The sequence below is a fragment of the Micropterus dolomieu genome, linkage group LG07, assembly GCF_021292245.1.
Source record: "Micropterus dolomieu isolate WLL.071019.BEF.003 ecotype Adirondacks linkage group LG07, ASM2129224v1, whole genome shotgun sequence".
NCBI lineage: Eukaryota > Metazoa > Chordata > Actinopteri > Centrarchiformes > Centrarchidae > Micropterus > Micropterus dolomieu.
Window position 1 is genome coordinate 20,692,825 of NC_060156.1, and position 6,881 is coordinate 20,699,705.

General features: G+C 36.7%; 1 protein-coding gene across 1 annotated transcript in view; it reads left to right on the forward strand.

The window, feature by feature from the left end:
- The window catches only part of znf385b (zinc finger protein 385B), a 56,626-nt gene continuing 49,745 nt past the window's right edge, over window positions 1–6,881 (forward strand). Inside the window, exon 1 of the mRNA XM_046055023.1 lies at window positions 1–121. The gene's annotated coding sequence lies outside the window, so the exon portion shown is untranslated. The remainder of the gene's footprint in view (window positions 122–6,881) is intronic.

Here is a 6,881-nt window from a genome sequence, read left to right on the forward strand (position 1 = left end):
CGTTCAGTGTTGATTACTGATTAATAATCGGCAGCTGGTAGTGTGAGTGTGAGCTGAGTTCAGCGCTTCAAACCCAAAGGACTCTACTTTCTTCATCCATCCATCACCTCCTCCTCCTTCGGTAAGTCACCTCCCTCCCCCTCTTCTTCTGTTTTCTCTTCATTTTCTGTCTCTTTCCCTTCTCCTCCTCCTCTTCTTCTCTCTTTTTTCTTTTCTTTTGGTACGGACCGAACAGCATGAGCTGAGGCTTTAAACCACCAGAGACCGTCTGTCCGTCGTTGTTTGTCCGGATCACTTTCAGGCTGCTTCTGTCAGAAAAAAAAAAAAATTAAATGTTCGTTTGTCTTTATGATCATTTTATAAGCTCCATCTGTCTGTATTTTGTGTCTCAGTTCAGAAATGCATTTCTACAGTAGGCCTACAGTTTTCAGACACATGTATATTTATTTAACTGTTTGTTGTAGAGCTACCATTGGTGGACGAGGTACCCAGATCTTTAATTTATGTAAAAGTAGTACAAAATAGCCTACTCCAGTGAAATGTAGAATATTAATTAACCAGTAACTACAGCTGTCACGTGAATGTGATTGGGTATAAAGTACAAAATGTCCTTCTTAAATGTAGTAAAGTATAAAGTAAAATGGAAATAATCAAGTAAATGACCTTGTGCTTAAACTGTGGGGAAGAAGTTGTATTCAGATCTGCTACTTAAATACAAATAGCAACAAAAATACTAGTAGGTCCACATTAATATTCTTTTGCATATGTCAAAGTAGCCAGTAAAATGTACTTAAAGTAGCAAAAGTACTCCTTCTGCACTAAAATGTGTTATATTATAATATGTAATGTAATATTATTGGATAATTAATACTTGTGCAATGTGTAAGTAGCATTTCACCAATGGAGTCCGCAGAAGTGAGCTAACTACTTTATATACTTTTGTGTGATTAAATGTATAATAAGCTTATTACATTTTTTGTATGTTAAATCTTAGTAACTTGGAGTAAAAAGTACTTCTATTGTATATTTCCCTTTACACTGACAGTTACTGACTTAAGCAGAGTGATGAAATATAACTGAATAGCAAATATTGTTTTATTAATATTGTTTACATTTACTATAGTTTCTTTGCAGATTAAGATTTTATTTAAAAAAATCAATGATTTGATGATTAATGCATTTATAAATTATATGTGGTTATAGAACTATTCAATAGTATATTAAATTCTTAAAATTAGCTCCTCTTTGAACAGCTAAACATTAAAAAAAAGTATTTAAACATTAATACATAAGTCATAATAATCCAATATTATAAAAGATAATAATATGACACTGTTCAAAGGTAACAAATCTGCCTATCAGCACATCTAAAGCTCACTAATTAACACTGTCTTCTTTGTTTAATCCGTTGTGGTTTAATAAGAGGGTCAGGCTAGCTGTTTCCCACCTGCTTCGTATTTGTCATACAGTTACGACCATTGAATCAATCTTCTCATCTAACTCTCTGCGGTTGAGGTGATTGGGTGACTTGGACTCATGACCTCAGTATATTTAAAATCCCGCCTACAGTCCTGCAGCCAAATGGTTACAGTTAGACCCACCATGACCAGCTGGAACAGTCAAATGCTGCTTGTATCAGTCATAATAATCCAGTTTTATAATATATAATAAATAATATAACACTTGGGACATGCCCATTCTGCATATTGAGTACTTTTACTTTTAATACTTAAGTACATTTTGCTGTTAATACTTACATATGCTTACTTGGTGGTATATACCTGCTTTTACTTAAGTAAATTATTGTATTGATGCTTCCACCACTGCTTCTGTCTATAGTTTAGCATTATTATTTAGTCTTTCAGTCTCTCAGTTAGTTTAATTTTTTCTTTTACTTTCTAAATGTAAAGTTGATACAAGTTGTCATTAATGAAATAATCAATTAAAGCATATGGTCTAGACATGCTCTAAATGAAAAGTGCAAAGAGCTGACATATGTTATGAATCAGTGCTATATAAATGCAACTGAATTGAAGGGAACTGACATAAATGAATCTGCAACTATTTTAAAAATTGCTTACGATTTTTTTTTCTTAAAACAGTTTTCCTCCAGCAGACTAACACACTGTAGTAATCGCACTATATAAAATATAAAATATATAATATGTGGTAATCACACTATATATAATATATATAATCACTCGCATATAAAATATTTAATAAAACTATATATATATATAGATAGATTTATATATATAGATATATGGTTTTAAAATCAGCGCTAAAGGAGAGAACAGACAGACAGATAGACAGACAGCATAATCTTGTGTGTGTTTTGAACATACTTCATTCATTCGTCAGATAATCAGTTTCAAAGCCCACACACACACACACACACACACACACACACACACACACACACACACACACTCCCACAGTCCGGATTTGTCCTGTCTCTCTCTCTCTCTGTCACAGAGATGTTGTTCATTTTCACATAGGTGAAAGAATGTCTGTGTGTGTGTGTGTGTGTGTGTGTGTGTGTGTGTGTATTGATCAGTCTGATAATGACACCTGATCAGCTGGACTGTAGCGCCCCCTGCAGCTGGACTAGAAATAACTGATTTTCTCCCTAAAATACCTCCTATGCCTTTCTTATTTTACCTTCTCCTTTGCTTCCCTTCTTCCCTCCTCTCCTCTCATATTGTCTCTCTTCCTTTTTATTCCTTACCTCCTTCCTTCCTTCCTTCCCCACCTCTACTTTTCCTCCTGCACCTCCTTCTGTTCTTCTCCACCAACATTTTTCCTACTTTCCTTTATGACCTGGAAAGTGATTTTACTGCAGCCGTCTCTCCAGCTGTCCCAAATGAAATGAGCAAGACCTCTATCCTTTTGTCCTGTCTGTCCTTCCTTCCTTCCTTCCTTCTTAGCAGCTTTTCTAAGTATGTCCTTCTGTTCTGTTCTGCCTGCACGTCAATCTTTGTTTGGATGTTTGGAACTTCAGTCTGTGTGTCTCTAATTAACACTAATCAACTTAATTAAAGCAGAAGTCTTCTGTTTAAGATAGAAGAGGGAAGATGACAGTCTGACGAGGTGCAGAAAACACCTTTACCCTGAGCTCAACGTCAATAAGAAGACAGAGACTGTGCTAACTAGTTGCCAGACCTTAACAATCAGTGGTTAGACGGCATTAACCAGACCATATTAATCAGCTGGTAGACTGTATTAAAGGATAATTTTGGTATTTTTAAACCTGGGCCCTATTTTAATATCACCGTTGTCTTCCTGCAACAACTCAAAACCTGTGAGATTTCAGAGCGAGAATTGTCCTTGAGACTTCTGTTTCTTTTTGAAAATAAGGGCTGTCATTGGGAGTCACTCGTAGGAATCCTTTCCATGATGGTGTCAGACACCTGGTATAACAGTCTGTATAACTGTAGCCGGTCCATGGCTGCCTGCTGAAGCCATCTACTGCACAGATTCCAAAACGTTTTGTACGTACTATTTATTTCTACACCAAAAAAGGTGGGAATAGGTTTAGAAATTAAGAAATTATCCTTTGACTAGTTGCTAGACCACCCTAAACAGCTGTTAGACTGTACTAACGCGCCGTTAGAGTGAACTAACCTGCTCTTAGGCTGTACTAACAAGTTGTTAGACTGTACTAACCTGCTCTTAGACTGTACTAACAAGTTGTTAGGCTATACAAACTGGCTTTTAGACTGTACTAATTAGTTGTTAGGCTATACAAACTGGCTATTAGACTGTACTAACCTACTATTAGACTGTACTAAACTGCTATTAGACTGTAGGCCTACTAACCTGCTGTTAGACTGTACTAACCTGCTATTAGACTGTACTAACCTGCTGTTAGACTGTACTAACCTGCTATTAGACTGTACTAACCTGCTGTTAGACTGTACTAACCTGCTATTAGACTGTAGGCCTACTAACCTGCTGTTAGACTGTACTAACCTGCTATTAGACTGTACTAACCTGCTGTTAGACTGTACTAACCTGCTATTGGACTGTAGGCCTGCTAACCTGCTGTTAGACTGTACTAACCTGTTATTAGACTACTAACCTGCTATTAGACTGTACTAACCTGCTGTTAGACTGTACTAACCTGCTATTAGAGTGTACTAACCTGCTATTAGAGTGTAATAACCTGCTGTTAGAGTGTACTAACCTGCTATTAGACTGTACTAATTAGTTGTTAGGCTATACAAACTGGCTTTTAGACTGTACTAACCTGCTGTTAGACTGTACTAACCTACTATTAGACTGTACTAATTAGTTGTTAGGCTATACAAACTGGCTATTAGACTGTACTAACCTACTACTAGACTGTACTAACCTGCTATTAGACTGTACTAACAAGTTGTTAGGCTATACAAACTGGCTTTTAGACTGTACTAACTTGCTATTAGACTGTACTAACCTGCTGTTAGACTGTACTAACCTACTATTAGACTGTACTAATTAGTTGTTAGGCTATACAAACTGGCTATTAGACTGTACTAACCTACTATTAGACTGTACTAACCTGCTGTTAGACTGTACTAACCTGCTATTAGACTGTACTAACCTGCTGTTAGACTGTACTAACCTACTATTAGACTGTACTAACCTGCTATTAGACTGTACTAATTAGTTGTTAGGCTATACAAACTGGCTATTAGACTGTACTAACCTACTATTAGACTGTACTAACCTACTATTAGACTGTACTAACAAGTTGTTAGACTGTACTAACCTACTATTAGACTGTACTAACCTGCTATTAGACTGTACTAGCAAGTTGTTAGACTGTACTAACCTACTATTAGATTGTACTAATTAGTTGTTAGGCTATACAAACTGGCTATTAGACTGTACTAACCTACTATTAGACTGTACTAACCTGCTGTTAGACTGTACTAACCTGCTATTAGACTGTAGGCCTACTAACCTGCTGTTAGACTGTACTAACCTGCTATTAGACTGTACTAACCTGCTGTTAGACTGTACTAACCTGCTAACCTGCTGTTAGACTGTACTAACCTGTTATTAGACTACTAACCTGCTATTAGACTGTACTAACCTGCTGTTAGACTGTACTAACCTGCTATTAGAGTGTACTAACCTGCTGTTAGACTGTACTAACCTGCTATTAGAGTGTACTAACCTGCTGTTAGAGTGTACTAACCTGCTATTAGACTGTACTAATTAGTTGTTAGGCTATACAAACTGGCTTTTAGACTGTACTAACCTGCTATTAGACTGTACTAACCTCTTATTAGACTACTAACCTGCTATTAGACTACTAACCTGCTATTAGACTGTACTAACCTGCTGTTAGACTGTACTAACCTGCTATTAGAGTGTACTAGCCTGCTGTTAGACTGTACTAACAAGTTGTTAGGCTATACAAACTGGCTTTTAGACTGTACTAATCTGCTATTAGACTGTACTAACCTGCTGTTAGACTGTACTAATTAGTTGTTAGGTTATACAAACTGGCTATTAGAGTGTACTAACCTACTACTAGACTGTACTAACCTGCTATTAGACTGTACTAACAAGTTGTTAGGCTATACAAATTGGCTTTTAGACTGTACTAACCTACTATTAGACTGTACTAACAAGTTGTTAGACTGTACTAACCTACTATTAGACTGTACTAACCTGCTATTAGACTGTAGGCCTACTAACCTGCTGTTAGACTGTACTAACCTGCTATTAGACTGTACTAACCTGCTGTTAGACTGTACTAACCTGCTAACCTGCTGTTAGACTGTACTAACCTGTTATTAGACTACTAACCTGCTATTAGACTGTAGGCCTACTAACCTGCTGTTAGACTGTACTAACCTGCTGTTAGACTGTACTAACCTGCTAACCTGCTGTTAGACTGTACTAACCTGTTATTAGACTACTAACCTGCTATTAGACTGTACTAACCTGCTGTTAGACTGTACTAACCTGCTATTAGACTGTACTAACCTGCTGTTAGACTGTACTAACCTGCTATTAGAGTGTACTAACCTGCTGTTAGAGTGTACTAACCTGCTATTAGACTGTACTAATTAGTTGTTAGGCTATACAAACTGGCTTTTAGACTGTACTAACCTGCTGTTAGACTGTACTAACCTACTATTAGACTGTACTAATTAGTTGTTAGGCTATACAAACTGGCTATTAGACTGTACTAACCTACTACTAGACTGTACTAACCTACTACTAGACTGTACTAACCTGCTATTAGACTGTACTAACCTTCAGTTAGACTGTACTAACCTACTATTAGACTGTACTAATTAGTTGTTAGGCTATACAAACTGGCTATTAGAGTGTACTAACCTACTACTAGACTGTACTAACCTGCTATTAGACTGTACTAACAAGTTGTTAGGCTATACAAATTGGCTTTTAGACTGTACTAACCTGCTATTAGACTGTACTAACCTCTTATTAGACTACTAACCTGCTATTAGACTACTAACCTGCTATTAGACTGTACTAACCTGCTGTTAGACTGTACTAACCTGCTATTAGAGTGTACTAGCCTGCTGTTAGACTGTACTAACAAGTTGTTAGGCTATACAAACTGGCTTTTAGACTGTACTAATCTGCTATTAGACTGTACTAACCTGCTGTTAGACTGTACTAATTAGTTGTTAGGTTATACAAACTGGCTATTAGAGTGTACTAACCTACTACTAGACTGTACTAACCTGCTATTAGACTGTACTAACAAGTTGTTAGGCTATACAAATTGGCTTTTAGACTGTACTAACCTGCTATTAGACTGTACTAACCTACTATTAGACTGTACTAACAAGTTGTTAGACTGTACTAACCTACTATTAGACTGTACTAACCTGCTATTAGACTGTAGGCCT